Here is a 22,475-nt window from a genome sequence, read left to right as displayed (position 1 = left end):
AGCAAAAGCACTAGATGGCAGCACTATTTCCTCATGTACTGATCCAGACATGTGCATGCTACCTATCTAGATATCTCTTCAACAAACAATAACGAGAACAAAGCAAATTTAATAATAGAAGTAAATTGGAAACTTTTTTTTAAATTGTATTCTCTATCTAAATCATGATATAATTTTTTTGGATTTCATTTCCCTTTAAGGTAAAACAAAGCACTGTAGGAGAGTTATAGCAAATATGTATGAACAAGTTGTGTGCTGGATTAATAAAAAGATAAATAATGCTCAGATAATGAATCAAGTGGAACCTGGTAAAAGAAATGCCAGGAAGATAACAACTATAAATAATGTTTAGATAATAAACCAAGTGGAACCTGGTAAAATAAATACCACAGAGATAACAGGCTAGATGGAAATCAGAGCTTGATGGACTCATTTGTCCAGTGTTCCACAGCTTGTGATCAGAGATCACGTTTTAGCAGTTGCCTGGAAACCTTATGTTTTGTTTTGTCCTGATCTAACTCACTGCTTCTGGACACAGGACAGCTGTAAGCTATGACGAAAAGAGTTACTTTGATCTAAATAATTTTGGTAAAACACTGTCTTGAATTATCTTTGCGGTTAATAGTATAACCTTTTTTATATCCACAGTTGTTAAAGGAACATTAAACTGCTTGTTACAACTACTATAAAATGGCTAGTACTCATCATGTTATTATTTTCGTGAAGTGTTATTTAATGCTCCCACTCAATCGTTAACTGCTCTAGAAGTAACTTTTTTGCGTTCGTCAGGTTGTACTCGTATATTACAAGTTGATCGTAAACTGTTTTCGCTTGTGCGCTAAACTAATGAGTGTAAAAAGCCGAACTTACAATATTGCATGCAATAATGTATTCTCATAGAAAGTCTGTCGCGCACAAACCTGATGGCATCTTCACAAGTACGCTAACCTGACATGAAAATTTGAATATTTATTATTATTTATTTATAAAGTGCCAACAGATTCCGCAGCGCTGCCAATGGGTACAAAGATAAAAGTACAACAGAGAAACAATACAATAAAAGACAACATTTTACAGACAAATACAGGGGGCATTGAGGGTCCTATTCCCATGGAGATTTACAATCTAGATGGGTAGGAGGATGGGAAACAGGATCGTGGAGATTTACAATCTAGATGGGTAGGAGGATGGGAAACAGGATGTGGGGACTGCAAATGTGAGAATGATGTTAGTGAGGAGATAGATGAAGGCAACTGTTAGGTAAGTGAAATTCATTTGTTACTGAGTCGGGTGATAAGCTTCACTGAACAAAAAGGTCTTTAGGGAGCATTTAAAGGAGGACAGGTCAGGGGAAAGTCTGAGAGCTCGAAGAAGTGCGTTCCAGAGGGTTGGTGCCACACAAGAGAAGTCCTGTAGTCTAGCATGGGAGGAGGCGATGGTAGAGGATGTAAGGAGCAGGTCATTGTTGGATCTTAGAAGGTGGGCTGGAATTTATTTGTTGATGAGTGAAGACAGGTAGGGTGGGGCAGCATTGGTGAGGGCTTTGTAGGTCAGGGTGAGAATTTTGCATTTAAAGGGCCACTAAACCCAAAATCTTTCTTTCATGATTCAGATAGAGAATAGAAATTTAAACAACATTACAATTTACTTCTATTATTTATTTTGCTTCATTTTTTAAATATCCTTAGTTGAAGAAAAAACAATGCAGATGGTGAGCCAATCACACAATGCTTCTATGTGCAGCAACCAATCAGCAGCTAGTGAGCATATCTAGATATGTTTTTATCAAAGAATATCAAGAGAATAAAACAAATTAGATAATATAAGTAAATTAGAAAGATGTTTAAAATTGCATTCTCTTTCTAAATCATAAAAGAAAAAATGTGGGTGGCATGTCCCTTTAACTCTGCTGTGAATGGGGAGCCAGTGAAGGGACTCACAGAGAGGTGCAGCAGATTGTTGAGTGTTGGGAGAGGGGGATTAGCCTGGCAGAGGCATTTAGGGTGGATTGAAGGGGGGGGGGGGAGAGACGGGAGAGAGGGAGGCCAGTTAGTAGGTTATTACAGTAGTCAAGTCGGGAAATTACCAGTGAGTGGATTAGCTGTTTAGTAGTTTCAGCGCTAAGAAACTGACAACATTTGGAGATATTGTGTAGGTGGTTGCAGCATGATGAAGAAAGCAATAGGATGAGGGAAATGAAGGACAGATTTGAGTCAAGTGTGACTCCAAGGCAGCAGCCTTGGGGTGATGGGGAGATACTGGTGCTACCAACAGTGATAGAAAATTAGAAACTGGAGTAGAATTAGAGGGGGAATTAGAAGTAGTTTGGTCTTGGGCATGTTTATTTTTAGGTGGTGAGAGGCCATCCAGGAGGAAATGCTAGATAAGCAGTCGCTGATGTGAGAATAGACAGAAGGAGAGATTGCAAGGGTGGCTAGGTAGATCTGGGTATCATTAGAATAGAGGTGATATTTGAAGCCATAGCTGTTGATAAGTTTACCCAGTGAAGAAGTGTAAACAGAGTAGTAGCCATTGTTTTTAGCAGAAAGAAGATCGTTATTAACCCTGGTGAGGGCAGTATCAGTTGAGTGTTGGGGATGGAAGCCAAATTGCAGGGGGTCGAGCAATGAGTTGGAGGACAGGAAGTGGGTTAGGCGATTGAAAACTAGTTTTTCAAGGATTTTTTAAGCTAGCGGGAGCAGTGATATAAGGCGGTAGTTTGCAGGAGAGTTAGGTTTAAGAGAGGGTTTCTTGAGGATGGGGTGACCTTTGCATGTTTAAAGGAGGCAGGGAATGAACCAGTAGAAAGGGATAGGTTAAATATGTGAGTATGCTGCTTCCGACCCACTCCGCTTTAGTTCCACCTGAAGCGGAAGTTAAGAAGCGCTGCTCCTTAACTCGTCCGCCAACTCTGTGGTGGCGGAGAGCAATCAGCCCAATCAAATACGATCGGTTTGATTGACACACCCAGCTAGCAGCCAATTGGCAGAGAATCTGCAGGGGGCAGTATTGCACCAGCAGTTCACAAGAACTGCTTGTGCAATGATAAATGCTGACAGCATATGCTGTCGGCATTTATCGATGTGCGACGGACATGATTAAATATAACGGATCATGTCTGTCCGCACCATGGTATATATACCCCCTGGAGTGAGGGTGGGAGACGATAAGATATTAGATGTGAAGAAATATGGTCAAGTGGGCAGGTAGTGAAATGTGAGGAAGACAATAGGGAACCCACTTCACTCTCAGTGGTTGGGAGGAGGGTGCAGAGAGTGGCAGAGGGAGAGACTGGGAGCAAGGTTAGGAGATTGCAGGATTGTGTTGGGATGTTGCTTCGGATGGTAAGTGTTTTATTGAAAAAGTAGTCAGCCAGTTCTTGAGCAGTGAATGCAGATGAAGGGGGTGGTGCAGGTGGGTAGAGGAGAGAGTTGAAAATGGAGAAGAGTCTTTTAGGGTTTGAGGAGTGAGTGGATATAAGAAAAGAGAAGTAGGTTTGCTTAGATAAGTGAAGGGCAGAGGTGTAAGAATAAAGAATGAACTTATAGATACACGTTCAGCAGTGCGGGAGGATTTTTGTAGGTGCCATGTTTGCTGAGAGTGCCAGGGCGGGAGCTGACGACGTGGAGTTTTGCGTAGTTGGGGAAGGGTAACAGTGTCACGTGCAGAGGAAAGAGTATTGTTATAGTGTTCACATTCCAATGTTCTTCACATCGAAAAATATGGACTATTTATTCACAAATACATATTTCTACATATATCTCATGGTATTTTGGTACAATATTTATCTATATATATATCTCTATCTATCAGACTATCAGTGCTCAGACCATACGCCGCACACTGCATCAAATTGGTCTGCATGGCTGTCATCCCAGAAGGAAGCCTCTTCTAAAGATGATGCACAAGAAAGCCCACAAACAGTTTGCTGAAGACATGCAGACTAAGGACATGGATTACTGGGACCATGTACTGTGGTCCGATGAGACCAAGATTTTTTTTTAAGAACTTATTTGGTTCAGATAGTGTCAAGCGTGTGTGGCGGCAACCAGGTGAGGAGTACAAAGACAAGTGTTTATTGCCTACAGTCAAGCATGATGGTGGGAGTGTCATGGTCTGGGCCTGCATGAGTGCTGCCGGCACTGGGGAGCTACAGTTCATTGAGGGAACCATAAATGCCAACATGTACTGTGACATACTAAAGCAGAGACTGGGCCACAGGGCAATATTCCAACATGATAATGACCCCAAACACACCTCCAAGACGACCACTGCCTTGCTAAAGAAGCTGAGGGTAAAGGTGATGGACTGGCCAAGCATGTCTCCAGACCTAAACCCTATTGAGCATCTGTGGGGCATCCTCAAACGTAAGGTGGGGGAGCGCAAGGTCTCTAACATTCTCCTGCTCTGTGATGTCGTTGTGGAGGAGTGGAAGAGGACTCCAGTGGCAACCTGTGAAGCTCTGTTGAACTCCATGCCCAAGAGGGGTAAGGCAGAGCTGGAAAATAATGGTGGCCACACAAAATATTGACACTTTGGGCCCAATTTGGACATTTCCACTTAGGGGTGTACTCATTTTTGTTGCCAACGGTTTAGACATTAATGGCTGTGTGTCGAGTTATTTTGACGGGACAGCAAATTTACACTGTTATACAGGCTGTACATTTACTATTTTACATTGTAGCAAAGTGTCATTTCTTCAGAGCTGGTTGCCGCCACACACGCTTGTACACACTTATAAACATATACAGTATATGTATATACATACATATACATCTTTATTATTTTTCTTATTATCGGTTATTTGTAGAGTGCCAACAGATTCTGCAGTGCTATAGACATGTATATGTATGTATATTAATGTTAAAGCCATTTGCCTGCCTTTCTTTCCTAACACTTTGAGATCTCATATCTTTGAGCCCTTATAACTTTTTTGTGCATTTTTTAAAAAAAATATTTTATTAAATAGTGTTATTATGAGTGTAAGTGTACTTTGTAATGTATTTTTGATGTTTTTTCTGACACTTTTTGTTTTGCAAAACATTTAACCATAGCTCTGAGGTCGCACTAACCCGATGCATGTTAACTTAAATTGCGCTCAAATATTCAACTTGTAATGTGAGTGAAAAAATCGAAGTGCACAAACAGCTGCGATAAACCACTTATCCCTTGCACATAACTCTGCTTCACTCATAGGGGCATATTTATCATAAAGTCAATAGTGAGTAGTTTAATCTCCCTTTAAGTCTATCTTTTTCTCAAACTATGTGCTGACCCATAAATATACAAAAGAAAAGAATATGTGCTGAGAGAAAAGTCAGAACTAGAACCATGTAAGAAATTTATAATTAGCAGGAGATTTTCTTATTGTCCCAGGGGTAATGTTAAACCAATGTCACATAGATGTTTTAACAGCTATAATAATAATAAAAAAATTAAATATAAAACAATAAAAAAATGACAAATTAAAAAAATGTCCGTAAGTATAATCACACAATAATGTGCTTGTTAGTTCCTCTTTTTACTGCATATACAGTTCCTTGTTGATTTTTTTTTACAAATATTTTCTTCCTGAACATATTAAATCATAAGCGTCATTCACATGTGATGTTAACTCATTGGGGATATTTATCAAAGCGTCAACTGAAAATACACTTGAATCCCGCGTCGTATTTGTCACAAGATTGATTCGCCGTAGTTATCAAATTATTTTAAAATGTAACACTTTATTGAAAAAAGACAACAACAACATAAATCTATTGCTGGGTCACCGGAAAGGGAATGTTACATCCAATCCTTCTATTCAATGTGAGCACCAACACTGATTAAAAACAAAGAGGGGCCAAATGGCCAATGGGAAGTGTGTGGATATTACAGTGTATTGATTATAGGGTAGGCTATACTTAGCAAGCATTAATCATTGGCCTCATTGTATGATCATAAATAAGCGGAGAGTTGTCAAACCACCTATTATCGGTTAAACCCTATACAGATATTAAACAGCAAATCTGGTGTACACACAAAGTGTTTATTAATAATAAATCCTAATAGTAATGGGCTATGGTATGTCCAATTCTAGTGAAATTAACTGCAGTTCTAATTTTAATTTATGTAGTGATTTTATCTTAGAGCGCTGTATTAATCTCAGCAGCATACATTGTCATCAGTCTAAACAAAGAGATGCTGTTTATATTTAATAATTATCTTTTATATACTGTAATCACAGTTATATATGGATATCAGCCCCAGGTTAGACGGTCTCTTTAAGAACTTAGCGGTTACATTTTTGGTTTCAATATCAATTATCAATATAGTGGAGATGTGTAATTGTAGGGTTAACATTATTGCTCAAACATTCCATACAGGCACTCCTATGCGCTCAAAGGCGTCCTCCTACCTGGAAACTTTGTGGGGGTTACCCAGTCAGCCGATTTCTGGCTGAAGACCCTAAAGTGATTTCCAAATCATATCACACACATCGAAACACTTATTATATATGATTTTCTCTATGGACTATAATCATAAAAGCCCCTATTATCTCAAGGTTTAGTTGCCAAATCTTATTTAGCTTAATAGTTAAATAACGCTAGAAAGCTGTGTATATTACAGCAACAGATAGAAAAACTGTAGTCATTAATCACAATCCATTACTTATCAGGTTAGGATGTATGTCAAATTTCATATACTGTTATCACAGCTCCGTAAATAATATTCATTGGTTTAGGTCAGACTATCTGTATTTAAGTTTAGCAACTATGTTTGTAGTATAAATATATCAATGTATCAAGCTCAGTACTCCACTGTGAATATCACACTCAACACACGCTATGCCATTGGTCCCGCCCACTGACGTGTTTCATCACTAACAAACGTGACTTCGTCAGGGTAATAGTTATCAAAGCATCAAGATCGTCAAATGTTCAAATGTGTGACGAAATATATATATATATATATATATGCTCCTGCGATCTCAATCCGACGCAGATAGATGTTTGCGTCATTACAGATGTTTCGAATTCACATACGACTCTATTTGACCATTTTCCCAATTTATCAAACATTTAATAAGTATGCTTGCGTCTATTCTAACGCAGCGTACCTAGTTTTCAATCCACCACCCTTGAGGCCGCGGATGCCATAGAAATCAATGGGAGTCTGAAAACACAGAAAGCTTATGTTCGATGCTGCAAGAGAATGAAGTATATTACATAATAAAAGTAAATTAGAAACTTTATTAAAATTGTATACCCTTTCTAAATCAAACAATATTATTGCTCCACATTTGGTGCACTAGTAGATATAGGGATACAAATGAAAAATACATTGCTACATATGGATTATGTTACAATGTTGTCTCTCATTACAAAGAAAGGGGACAATATTATTTCTCCAAATTTTTGCAAAGTTTTGCCCCAAACTTGTAGCACTAATAGATATAGAGATAAAAATGAAATAAATACACAACATAATATAGCTAACTTTGTTTTTATTTTTTTGGAAAAATCTATTTGCACCATGTTTAAGCCATGTAATACAAGTTCCACTCTCCACTTTGCACCATATTTGATGCAACACTTTTCGCACCAATTATTATGCAAACTCCTAAATAACCAACACACTAGTGAATTTTTCAACCACTTTTGATTGGAATATGCATAATCACATAATTTATGACATCAGCCAATCTGATTCAAATATACATTTTAAACTATCACTAACGAATCAAATTGCTCAATACTGTCATTGATCACTCATCAGAACTTGTAAGTGCCATTTGTTACATTGTGTATTATACTTTGAAAGTATGTATATGTGAAATTAGTATTAAAGATAAACACACATATTTTAGACAATGATTTTAAAATTCAAATTGATGTTTGATTCAATATAATCTTAAGCTCATAGCTCAAATGGATAGCCCATCTAACATTAAACTGTCATGATTCAGATACAGCAGAAATTAAAATCACCTCTTTACTCTCATGATATTTTCCGTGTATTTTCTTGAATTTCTTTTCCAGTAAGAAATGTCATCTTATATGCCAGCATATCATGACTTCTAGAAATACAAATACACATTAATTTATGTGAAAGTATCATATAACAAATAAATATGACAATAACTTTCTATGAGATATTGTTTGTTGATGTATAAATGTAGCTATTTCTTGGACATTAACAGATGAAAAATAAAAGATTAGCTTTAGAGAAAAGTGCTTGTTCATGGAAAGTAATGAAATCGTATAAATACAGTTGGGAAAAACCTGAAAAACCACGACATCGATGACTGTTAGTTAACAAAAGTCCAATACTCATCACGCCGTACTTGACGCACGTGTTTTTGACCTTTTTTTAATAAATAAGGGCATCATATGTGGATCCGCGTCAGCGATGTCTGGCGAGCATATTGACACCGGCGAATGCACTGAGATTGACGCTTTGATAAATATCCCCCAATGTATTTACATGCCAATTAGGTTAGGTTTCAAAATATTGTAATAATAAGTAATTTAAACAAAAGCATTAATAAAGAACTGGGATGGAGGAAAGCTTACGGTATCTGGAGCTTATTAAAGGGACATAGAAGATTTATCATTGCTCTGTTACTTGTAGAGAGCTAAGGGGTTAATCAAAATCTTGTGTGTATTTTTGTTCAATAGCAATTTCTGAATCTTGGCTGGTATTATCATTGTGTTTTCCAGTGATCCCAATCCTAACATTTCTTTGTCATTAATACCCCTTTAAAGGGACACTAAACCCAAAAAATTATTTCATGATTCAGATAGAGAATACAATTTTAAACAACATTCAATTTACTTCTATTATCTAATTTGCTTCATTCTTTAGATATCCTTTGTTGAAGAAATAGCATCTATGTGCAGCCACCAATCAGCAGCTACTATGCCTATCTAGATATGCTTTTCAGCAAAGGATATCAAGAGAATGAAGCAAAATAGATAATAGAATTAAATTAGAAAGTTGTTTAAAATTGCATGCTCTTTCTAAATCATGAAAGAAAAAAAATTGGGTTTCAAGTCCCTTTAACCCCTTAATGACCGGACCATTTTTCAATTTTCTTACCCTTAATGACAATGGCTATTTTTACATTTCTGCGGTGTTTGTGTTTAGCTGTAATTTTCCTCTTACTCATTTACTGTACCCACACATATTATATACCGTTTTTCTCGCCATTAAATGGACTTTCTAAAGATACCATTATTTTCATCATGTCTTATAATTTACTACAAAAAAAAAATAAAATATGAGGAAAAAATTGAAAAAAACACACTTTTTCTAACTTTGACCCCCAAAATCTGTTACACATCTACAATCACCAAAAAACACCCATGCTAAATAGTTTCTAAATTTTGTCCTGAGTTTAGAAATACCCAATGTTTACATGTTTTTTGCTTTTTTTGCAAGTTATAGGGCCATAAATACAAGTAGCACTTCGCTATTTCCAAACCACTTTTTTTCAAAATTAGCGCTAGTTACATTGGAACCCTGATATCTGTCAGGAATACCTGAATATCCCTTGACATGTATATATTTTTTGTTAGAAGACAACCCAAAGTATTGATCTAGGCACATTTTGGTATATTTTATGCCACCATTTCACCAAATGCGAGCAAATAAAAACAAAACTTTACATTTTTCACAATTTTAGGTTTCTCACTGAAATTATTTACAAACAGCTTGTGCTATTATGGCACAAATTGTTGTAAAAGCTTCTTTGGGATCCCCTTTGTTCAGAAATAGCAGACTTATATGGCTTTGGCATTGATTTTTGGTAATTAAAAGGCCGCTAAATGCTGCTGCGCACCACACGTAAATTATACCCAGCAGTGAAGGGGTTAATTAGGTAGGTTGTAGGGAGCTTGCAGGGTTAATTTTAGCTTTAGGGTAGAGATCAGCCTCCCACCTGACACATCCCACCCCCTGATCCCTCCCAAACAGCTCTCTTCCCTCCCCCACCCCACAAATGTCCCCACCATCTTAAGTACTGGCAGAAAGTCTGCCAGTACTAAATAAAAGGAGTTTTTTTTTTTTTTTATAAAAAAAATAAAATATTTTAGCTGTGATGGACTCCTGCCTTAGCCCCAACCTCCATGATCCCCCCCCCCAGCTCTCTAACCCTCTCCTCTATCTAATTGCGGCCATCTTGGGTACTGGCAGCTGCCTGCCAGTACCCAATTTGCCCCAAAAACAAAAGTGTTTTTTGTTCTTTTGTTTTTTTTTATGTTTTCTGTAGTGTAGCAGCCCCCCACAATACCCCTATCCCCCTCCCCTTCCCAGATCCTTTTATATTATTTTATTAAAAAATCTGGGGGCGTGTCCGAACCGCGACTCTATACAGTCGCACTTTTTCTGAGCTCTTACAGAGATCTTGATACCCGCCGGTAAAAAAGAAATCTTACAGCAAGGATTTATAGCCATCTGTTCACTTGAACAAATCTGCTAGTCAGCACTTGAACTTTGGGGAAATTTGTGCTGTATTCGTGAAGTTTGAGCCCAGCATCGGACGAAGGAGGCCTAGAGCGGCGGCTCATACATAGGCAGCGCCACCCCCCTCGAGCACTCGAGGGTTCCTGCCTTAACTGGGGTTCCATAAATCTTGCCTGTCCTACATAACCCCCTGCAGCACTATACTAGCTAAAAAGTGCCCGACGTACAGAATACACTGTTACTAATAATTTCTCATCCACCATAGCAAAGATGGCTGCCGCACAGGAGATAGGTCTGCAAACACGCATTGACCACAGCATAGAAAAGCTAGAACGCTGCTTCCAAACCCTGTTAGCGGGGGCTCCATGGGACTTTTTCATGCGGGCCTATCAAGGGCAACATCAGCTCAATCAGCCTGATATCAGCACCAGCGCAGATCCTAGCCAAGATGTATCTGAGGTTGCCGTGCCTCCTTTGATACCCACACGCACAGTAAGACCTCTGCGCCCTGCACCACAATTGATAAGCCGCATCGCGGGAGTCGGTGAGAAGGACGGCTTAGACTATGCGGGCGATACCGTACTTCCGACTGGGAAAATAACTGATACCGCAGTGATTAGCAGCATTTACGCAACAAAATGGACGGCAGCTGGTGTGGATCTGGAGCTCCTAATGCCGGATGGGATCTCGACAGGGTCCATGTCGGTGCAGGGGACCGGGGGGGACTCCCGTGCTGCCCTGTGCTCCAGGATGACCTCCACTCCAGCAAGCCCTCCCAAACTAAATAATTCTGGGCTCTTAATTATTTGGACAGACTCTGCCGCTCTGCCACAATCTGGAAAATCGAAAGTGGATGTCAACTCAAAAATTACCTCCTCAGGCCGCCGCCATATTTGTGGCTCAGGTGATCTGGACTGGGATGTTGGGACAGTGTTTTCTCTTGTGGACTGTGTGTTGGAACTTGGTCCTGAAACTTAGTATAAGCTCTCTTCTGGCATACATGGTTTGTGTAAGCTCTCTTTTGGCATACATGGTTTATTGTGCGCTAGGGGAGAGATCCGCATATCCTCAACTTGTTCAATTAAATATTACCCATTAATGTAGAGCAACTGTTTAAATATTTTATCTTAATATAAAATGAGAGGGCGCTAAAAGCAAGAATAAATACCACACTTAATCTCTAAAAGATTATGAGTTTAATAAACATAATTAAACATATATATGGCAAGTAAAAATTACTAACATCAAAAAATAGAAGGGACGTCTCCCTATAAAAAATAAATCTTAAAAATACCACCAATATATTCAGAAAAAAATGTTAAAATTCCATTTATCATCCGTATGTATAAGGACAAAAAAGTATAGTCAAATCGATGTAGACCACTGGTAAAAATTGATCCGCAAATGCTCAGGGACCAGCAGTTGATAATGATCCAAAAAAATGATTAACAATGTTGCATAACACTTTCAGTCATTTTGTGGCAATTCTTAAATAGATGAGTGCCTAAAGTTTAAAGACAGCGTTCCACCTTTTATATGCAATTATCAAAAGTACTTATGTATATGTTAAAAAGGGCGCTCCAGGGCGTCTTACCGTTTTCTTTTATCGGCTAAAAGCAGGCCGCTCAGCTTATGTAGTGAAGGTTCACCCGTGGTGATTGAGTGATATTCAAGCTTCCAGGTAAACTCCCACTAAGGTTTAACCGTCTCACAGCAAGCCGTTCTGACCACACTGGTGGCGGTTTCCTCTCGGTGGTTGAGCACGGTAATGGTCCGTGTCACTGGCTGGATCTGTCCTGACTGAGGTTAACACCTTACTTTGTACCTTTTAGTAACAACGGCTTCAGGACAAAATAGAAATTCTGGCAGCATGAAGTAACGGAGAATGTCAGTGAGTCCCGCACTTAGCGTGTATCACGCGCGGGATAAAAAGAACTAGGTACCTAGTGTCAGATATTTGCTCTTAGCAGGATAAGCAACTCTCCTTCTACGCGTTTCACCCAGCTGTGGGCTTTCTCAAGATAAAAGTTGCTCCCAGAACAAAGTTTAAAAACCTGCTGCTTCTCTTCTATTGGTCCGAGTTCTAATTGCTTAAAAGGTGGATTTCATTTTAAGGTGGATTGTCCGTTTCTTCAACATTCTAAGAATTTGGCACTTGTTTAGCCATCTTGGAATATTTAAAAATGTTATAAATATTTTGATTAAAAAATTGGTATAACTTTAAAACATTTTATTTGGTGGTATTATAAAATTGATTGGTGGTATTTATAAATATATTAAAAAACTAAATAATATTCACAAAATTGCAATAATATATAGCAACACAAAATTGATTATTTAAAAATAAATAAATAAATAAATTAGAGGATTTATGGAGAATCAAGACCTTGTTTCTCGTATTGGCATTGTATGATATAACTACATAATTGTTATCACATGGATTTGTGTGTAATCCATATATCCTAGATTATTTCTAAATATTAGGAATACGCATATTTGGAACAAGGAATTTCTTATGTTTGAGAAAAAATAGAAATAATAAATATATGATGGTCTAGCTTCCTCCAATCATAATATATGTGAGGATTTTGATGAGTTTATCATAACTGTCTCTGGGAAGATTTATATTCCTAAAAAAGGGGACAGATCCATTGAAATGGATATATGGATTACACACAAATCCATGTGATAACAATTATGTAGTTATATCATACAATGCCAATACGAGAAACAAGGTCTTGATTCTCCATAAATCCTCTAATTTATTTATTTATTTATTTTTAAATAATCAATTTTGTGTTGCTATATATTATTGCAATTTTGTGAATATTATTTAGTTTTTTAATATATTTATAAATACCACCAATCAATTTTATAATACCACCAAATAAAATGTTTTAAAGTTATACCAATTTTTTAATCAAAATATTTATAACATTTTTAAATATTCCAAGATGGCTAAACAAGTGCCAAATTCTTAGAATGTTGAAGAAACGGACAATCCACCTTAAAATGAAATCCACCTTTTAAGCAATTAGAACTCGGACCAATAGAAGAGAAGCAGCAGGTTTTTAAACTTTGTTCTGGGAGCAACTTTTATCTTGAGAAAGCCCACAGCTGGGTGAAACGCGTAGAAGGAGAGTTGCTTATCCTGCTAAGAGCAAATATCTGACACTAGGTACCTAGTTCTTTTTATCCCGCGCGTGATACACGCTAAGTGCGGGACTCACTGACATTCTCCGTTACTTCATGCTGCCAGAATTTCTATTTTGTCCTGAAGCCGTTGTTACTAAAAGGTACAAAGTAAGGTGTTAACCTCAGTCAGGACAGATCCAGCCAGTGACACGGACCATTACCGTGCTCAACCACCGAGAGGAAACCGCCACCAGTGTGGTCAGAACGGCTTGCTGTGAGACGGTTAAACCTTAGTGGGAGTTTACCTGGAAGCTTGAATATCACTCAATCACCACGGGTGAACCTTCACTACATAAGCTGAGCGGCCTGCTTTTAGCCGATAAAAGAAAACGGTAAGACGCCCTGGAGCGCCCTTTTTAACATATACATAAGTACTTTTGATAATTGCATATAAAAGGTGGAACGCTGTCTTTAAACTTTAGGCACTCATCTATTTAAGAATTGCCACAAAATGACTGAAAGTGTTATGCAACATTGTTAATCATTTTTTTGGATCATTATCAACTGCTGGTCCCTGAGCATTTGCGGATCAATTTTTACCAGTGGTCTACATCGATTTGACTATACTTTTTTGTCCTTATACATACGGATGATAAATGGAATTTTAACATTTTTTCTGAATATATTGGTGGTATTTTTAAGATTTATTTTTTATAGGGAGACGTCCCTTCTATTTTTTGATGTTAGTAATTTTTACTTGCCATATATATGTTTAATTATGTTTATTAAACTCATAATCTTTTAGAGATTAAGTGTGGTATTTATTCTTGCTTTTAGCGCCCTCTCATTTTATATTTTGATACTCTGTTTTCTATATAGCCATTTGGAGAGGTGGTTAGGGAGAGGCCTGGATTAATTTTTAGACCTTAGCGCTTTATAACACTTGTTTTTTTAAATATTTTATCTTGCAATGGCATAGTTTTGAAGATAGAATATAATTTAATCTAGTTATTTATACCGACATGCAGAGGAGGTCCCTTTGAAGTCTTTACTTATCTACTCAGCCTGCTTCCCGCGACTTACGGCCGGAGCCGGGGAAGGGGTTATACTCTGCCTCAAGGGGCACAGGGACCCGTTCTTGACTACAGAGGTTATGGTTTCAATGTTTAGTTTATTGTGTTTGCTCACATTATATTGTGTTCTTTACATTTACTACACTCACATTTTGAATAAGTGCATTGTATATTTGGGCCTAATCTTGTATAGTTGACACTGTACTTTTATAAAGTCCTTAATCTCCTCTGTATGTTTTCTGGGGGTTTAGTGGGGGGCCCTTGGGAAACATCCTACAATATATAATTAAAATAAGGGCTTTTAGATCCAAAATGTTGCACTGTCCACAAGTAATTAGAGTAATAGAACAATTATTCATCTATCTCATTCATATATATACGAAAATCCATAGAGTATAGCAGCTGTCACCCAACACACGGCCTATAACGCACTTTAATAGGGGTGCGGCGCGGCACGGTATGTCCCCCTTGAAAATGTGCTGATACTAACTGCTATCCCCGAGATATTAGAGGCATATTTGGATATCTATTGCTACTGCAACCCAATACGCAGGGCCTGATTTTAATTTTAATTTCAATTGTGCTAATGGTTATACACAACATAGGAGTTCCCAGTTAAGGCTCATGCATCTTCCATTTTCTTATTTAAAGACAGGAATGTCATTACAGCAATATTAGTTCAGAGATGCATTTATTTTATTTTTTTTTCTCTTTCTGTTTTTCGTTTCTTTCTTCTAACCCCCTATAATGTATTGTTGTCATATCTGAGATCCAAGAGTGATCTATTAAGTTAAGATAAATGGAGAAAATGTGGGGGAAAGCTTCTCTATCTTAGGTGCATTGTAACTCCTCAAATATGTAATGTATATAAGTATTGATGATTGTAACATGCATCTTATGTTTGTAAAACAATTTTTTTACCCTCAATAAAAATATTTAAAATAAAAAAATCTTCCCCCCCCCCCTCTTCCCTCCTCATTGGTGTCAGTGTCAGTGCCAGCTAATGCGCGCACGCGCGCACATGCACGCGCACGCGCGCCCCCCGCACACTCCCGGCACCCGGCGTGCACATTGCACTTCTAGGAACCAGATGCCGGGTAGCGATGGGCCGCCCACCCGCCTCCCTGTTACGCTCCCACCCACCAACGAACCGGCACCATCGCTACCGGTGCAGAGAGGGCCACAGAGTGGCTCTCTCTGCATTGGAGTCTTCTAAAAAGGTATTGCAGGATGCCTCCATATGGAGGCATCACTGCAATACCCTGAGAGCTGCTGGAAGCGATTGCGATCGCTTCCAGCACTCTCTTAGACAACTGACGTACCAGGTACGTCCATTGTCATTAATTGCTTGTTAATGCATGACGTACCTGGTACGTCAGTTGTCATTAAGGGGTTAAGCTTGAAATCTTTACCTCCTGAAAACAAAGGGAAATTGTTATCTGTGTCAAAAATTGAAGGACTATTGACCCTGGAGCTAGAAATAATTCCAAAAACCAACTCTCTTTATCCTGTTATTCTCCCAAAACGGTTAGAAGATAATAAACAAAAAATACACCAAATGTAGTGAGAGTGGCGCTCATTTAAAAAATAATAATAAGCTGGAACAAAAGAACAAATGGATTTTAGGAAAAGTGTATACTTTATTATAATGAATTTATTAATACAACGTGTTCTTACTATCTGATATAAAATGAATATAAATCTAAAACAATTATCTGTATCACTAATCTCTGGATTTATAAATCCAAAAACCAAATACAGAGAATTAACAACAAACAAAATGGCGTTTTCAGGGGTTTAGCGATTACTTCACTAGCTGAAGGGTCTGTATGTTGATTTATACCTTTAATAGTGTGCAGTGATGTTAATAGGTGACATGTTTGCAATTAGCCTGTTGTGCACCAAAGAGATATGGGTCTATGGGGCATACTTATGATTGTGCGAGCGGACATGATCCGATATAGCGGATCACGTCCGCTGCACATCGATAAATGCCAAAAGCATACGCTCCCGGCATTTATCATTGCACCGGCAGTTCTTGTTAAACTGCTGGTGCAATACCGCCCCCTGCAGATTTGCGGCCAATCGGCAGCTAGCAAGGGGTGTCAATCAACCCAATTGTATTAGATCGGGTTGATTTCTGTCGATTTCTGTCCGCCGCCTCAGAACAGGCAGACAAGTTATGGACCGTTGCTTCATAACTTCTGGTTCCGGCCCCTATGTCTTTTGAGGGATTTAAACAGGGGCATTATCACTATAGTGAGCACGTGTTTGGTGCGTTATTGATTTTGCGCATTTTATTAGTGTAAAGTGCTTATTATGGTAAACAGAGTGAGCACATTTCTGTAATTGATGGTTTTTAAATTAAAATGTATATCAGCCTTTCTCTGTAAATATCATAATATGTCATTTGCTTCTAACATATCTTGCATTCCCCTGCCTGCCCTCCTCAGCGGTCTATTTTTTATTCTTTTTTTGCTTTGAAATTCGTTTTTTTTTATTATTGAGAATACAACAAATTGTCAGGCAATCCATAAGTACAGCCAATGATTAATCATACAGTGAGTGCATCTCATACATATTTAGCAATTAAAGAAAGGCAACATTATATAATGACCATTGCAGTAGTCCATATGTAGTTGACGTTTATATGAAGGCTGACCATGGAGCCATCCGATGAACATAATAAGTGTAAAGAACAAAGTCTCTTTCTGTGTAGTTGGTTTGCACGTATCTCTCAATAACATTTTTTCAATTTTTATAATAAACCATATGAACTAGTCTAACAATACCCTAAACTAACCTAACTTACAAAAACCACTTTGCAGCACAAGTTATACATTTCCAAAGCTACTCTCGGGTCTTTCATTGTAGTAACCTAAGTAGATGAATGTATGTCTGGGAGGGGGGGAGGCGGGGAGATGGAAAAAGGAGAGGAGAGAGAGAAAAAAAAAAAAAAAAAAAAAGGGGGGGTTAGAGGGAGAGATGAGGGGGGTGAGGTGGGAGAGTGAGTCAAGGAGGTAAGAGAGGGCAAGGGATCAAAAGAAGGATTCAATCAGGATTAGTTCAGAATCGTCAACCCTGGCATGAGCAGGTTCCCCAGGAGACAAGGCCGGCCAGTCTCCCCTCAAGATGCCCTCCAGTACAATCTCATGCTGAGCATAAGGTGCCAGTATCTGTTTTTGTTGCCCAGTGGGCAGTCTCTCAATCAGGCATTTCCATTTCTTCACAAAAGGCCTCAATCTAAGTTTGGTGTCCCAGAACACGTCCTGCCTCTCAATAAACAGTTGTTTAAATAGGGCCCTCTTAAATTGTGTCATTGTCGGGGAGGAATGTGAGCACCATAAGGTTAATATGCACTGTCTCGCAACTAATGTGCAGAGTGTCAGTAAAGGTTGCTTTCCACTTACAACCCCAGTCCACGTAAATAAGTATATGTTGGTGGGGTTATAAGAGACATCAATGGACAATTTAATTTTAAGCCAATATTGTAAATATCCCCAAAACCTTCTAACTCCCGGGCATTCATAGAAATAGTGAATCAAGGAGGGGTCTGGAAATTGACACTTCGCACATCTATTTGGGCTATGGGGGCTCCATTTCGCCCTTCTGCTGGGGGTAATATAATCTCTGTTGATCATTCTAATTTGCGCCTCTCTCAATGTCAGTGCCAATGTAGCTGCTTTGGTTTTCATAAGGCTATCTTTAATCACTTGGATAGTTAATTCATTGGTGGTATCCAATTTTAGTTTTTCCAACATACCCTCTTGAACCCTAGTAACATGATGGCGTAAAAGTTCCTGATACACTTCTGAAATGGAAAAACTCCCTAACTTAAAAGCTGTTTGGGGGATTACAAAAGGAGCCTGACTCCAAAACCCCGGGTTTTTTGTCTATTAATGTTTTAATATAGTGTCTTAATTATAGATATGCATAGAAATGCTGGTTCGGTAAATTATAAGTAGTCTTTAGCTCCTGAAACGTTCTGACGGTGTGCAACAATGTATCCAGAGCGCCCCCAATCCTCTGCAATCCTCTCTATTTTTTATTCTTATGACAACTAGTATTTGTTGCAGCGTGGCTCATGGCTTCTATTACGTGGGTCGTTCTCAATACTTATACACATGCACATTAAGGGCCAAATGAGGTATACGCTGTCACTCAGCTCTCTTGCTGTACTTGTCTAAGTCTGCACTTGAGTTTATCACACATGCACTATATAGGCCAAAGGGGAGTCCTTGTAAAAAAATAAATAGAAAACAGTTAATTGGAGCTTATGTTCTGATTTACTGTTTTATTGGATAAGTTCCAGCTATGGTATCGTATGGAGCATTCCTTCTTAATTATCACAGATTAAACAGTGACATTTTTGAGCCCCTGTTTACTCAATTGATACTAAGGGGTAGATTTATTATATGCAGGGGGGACATGATTCACTGTAGCATTTAACATTACACAAGCATTTATTCTAAAATACTCGTGCAATTCCGTGCAGTGGGTGTCAATTATCCAGATCTTAAAAGGTGGCGGACAAGTTAAGGACCAGCCAGCTGCTTCTTAAAGGGTCATGAAACCCAAACATTTTCTTTCATGATTCAGATAGAGAATACAATTTTAAACAACTTTCCAATTTACTTCTATTATTTAATTTTCTTCCTTCTCTTGTTATTTGCTGAAATGTTTATATAGGCCAGCTCAGGAGCAGCAGAGAACCTATGTTCTAGCTGTTGATTGGTGGCTGCATATATATATATTGATTGTGATTGGCTCACCCAGGTGTTCAGTTAGAAACCAGTAGTGCATTGCTGCTCCTTCAACAAATGATACAAAGAGAATGAAACAGATTAGATAATAGAAGTAAATTAGAAAGTTGTTTAAAATTGTATCCTCTATCTGAATCATGAAAGAAAAATTTTGGGTTTCCGCTGCTTGTTAAATCTGGCCCTAAGTGTATGATCTGTGCATGCACAGTTTTTCTAAAGTACGGAGCAGAGAAGAGCAGACAAGGAAATAGAAATGAGAGGAGGAAAATTTGTAATCTGAGACAACAGCATACTAACGGTTAGATTACGAGTTTTGCGGTATGAGTGAAAAAGCAGCGTTATGGCTCTTTTTCACTACTGTTGGTATTACAAGTCTTGCAGGTATATCTGTCCCATACACTTTTTTGGCCGTAACGCAACGTAACTACTGCAGCTTTCAAAAAGTCCTTTTTCAATGGAACTTCCACAGCGCCGGTATTACGAGTTTGCCTGTCCGGCCAAAAAGTGAGAGGTACAGCCTATACCATCAAGATCCATACCGTAAACTGAAAGTCAGTAGTTATGGCTTTTATGTTACAAAGCATAACATAAAACTTATAACTAAAGTGCTAAAAAGTACACTAACACCCATAAACTACCTATTAACTCCTAAACAGAGGCCCTCCCGCATCACAAACACTAAAATACCATTATTAACCCCTAATCTGCTGCTCCGGACACCGCCGCACTATAATAAACATATTAACCCTTAAGCCGCCGCACTCCCGCATCGTAAACACTACTTTAAATTTAAATGTTTGTAACTTATTTTTTTTATTTTTTGTAACTTAGCTTTTTTTATTTTTTGTACTTTAGTTAGTTTATGTAATTGTATTTATTTGTAGTTAATTTATTTAATTAATTTAATGATAGTGTAGTGTTAGGTTTAATTGTAACTTAGGTTAGGATTTATTTTACAGGTAATTTTGTATTTCTTTTAGCTAGGTAGTTATTAAATAGTTAATAACTATTTAATAACTATTCTAACTAGCTAAAATAAATACAAAGTTACCTGTAAAATAAATATAAATCCTAAGATAGCTACAATATAATTATTAATTATATTGTAGCTATCTTAGGGTTTATTTTACAGGTAAGTATTTAGTTTTAAATAGGAATAATTTATTAAAGTATAGTGTAGTGTTAGGTGTAATTGTAACTTAGGTTAGTTTTTATTTTACAGGTTACTTTCTCTTTATTTTAGCTAGCTAAGCTATTAAATAGTTAATAACTATTTAATAGCTATTGTACCTAGTTAAAATAAATTGAAAAATGCCTGTAAAATAAAAATAAATCCTAAGATAGCTACAATATAATTAGTAATTTATATTGTAGCTATATTAGGGTTTATTTTAAAGGTAAGTATTTAGTTTTAAATAGGATTAATTTAGTTCATAATAGAAATATTATTTAGATTTATTTAATTAATATTTAAGTTAGGGGGGTGCTAGGGTTAGTGATAGACTTAGATTTAGGGGTTAATAATTTTATTGCAGTGGCGACGGTGTAGGGGGGGGCAGGATAGGGGTTAATAAATTTAATATAGGTTGTGGCGGGGTCCGGGAGCTGCGGTTTAGGGGTTAATACATATATTATAGTTGCGGTGGGGACCGGGAACAGCGGTTTAGGGGTTAACATGTTTATTATAGCTTGCGTGAGCTCCGGGAGCGGCGGTTTAGGGGGTAAACACTTTATTTAGTTGCGGCGGTGTAGGGGGGCAGATTAGTGGTGTTTAGACTCGGGGTACATGTTAGGGTGTTAGGTGTAGACAGCTCCCATAGGAATCAATGGGATGTCGGGCAGCAGCGAACATGAACTTTTGCTATGGTCAGACTCCCATTGATTCCTATGGGATCCGCCGACCTGGAGGCGGCGGATTGAAAACCAGGTACGCTGGGCCGGAAAAGTGCCGAGCGTACCTGCTAGTTTTTTTTTTTTTAAAATATACTTTTTATTGAGGTATAAATCAAGACATAAACATCAGGCATGTCAGCAAAAATTAGACAACAAAATTACTTTCAGACATATTATGAATACATCTATACAAAATAAACAGGTTGTGTGTAACTGACAATATTGGAAAATGTAGTATAGCGTATGCCTTGCTAACAATATAAACCCTCTACTAGTCACGTGAGGCCTCTTATGGACCTCTTAGTACTACTATTTACACAAAAATTCAAAGGGTTATCATGTTCACTAGGAGACTACTCTTGAGTCCCTAAGAAAAAACCTCTGATTTTATATTTTTCATAAATATCTAACAAATATTGCCCACTCATGGATCATAAATGATGACTCTGTTATCTGAATTTATAGGGCATATGTGATATATATAAACTTAATCTGACAAGCAAATATATAACAATGTAATTGGAATATATCCATGGTACCATAATAATATAAGTGTATCTGGTATAAACTGACACCAACAACTACTCCTGCTTCTATCTCTGGAAGCCTCAATTTTAATGTCCAGGGGACCTAGGTTAAGCAGTGGTCTTTATAGCTGTGCATACTACAGATAAGAAATCACAACCATTACCGCTTCAGTATTGCAAGATGGTATTATGGCATCCTTGAATATGTACAGCAGCTGATTAATACTAGTAGGTGTATTGATGTATTGATAGGGAAGACCGTAGTTGTTACCCTTGATAGAATGAATTGTTATCTCCAATATTCAATGAGATCACTGTGGGCTTAGGGATATATCTTGATGGGTATGTATTAAGGACCTTTAAATGCATAGTCATTTGATGGTGTAAAACAGCATCCCATCCTTGGGCCCTATACATCGGTAACTAGCTCTATCAGGTTACTCTATGGATATTTAATCCAGGGTACTGTACCAGGGGGAAATAACCACACAGTTAAGAACAGTAAACAGAAATATTATGCATAGACATAAACATTAAGGAACCTGAACATATTACTTAGCTTATGTAAACTGCTGTAAACAAAATGTTCTGTATATAACTATATTTCAGTGAGTATGAGGGTATAATAGTGTTTGGCC

This window comes from Bombina bombina, chromosome 1, assembly GCF_027579735.1.
Source record: "Bombina bombina isolate aBomBom1 chromosome 1, aBomBom1.pri, whole genome shotgun sequence".
NCBI lineage: Eukaryota > Metazoa > Chordata > Amphibia > Anura > Bombinatoridae > Bombina > Bombina bombina.
The sequence above is the reverse complement of the archived record's forward strand: the minus strand, read 5'-3'. Positions refer to the sequence as shown.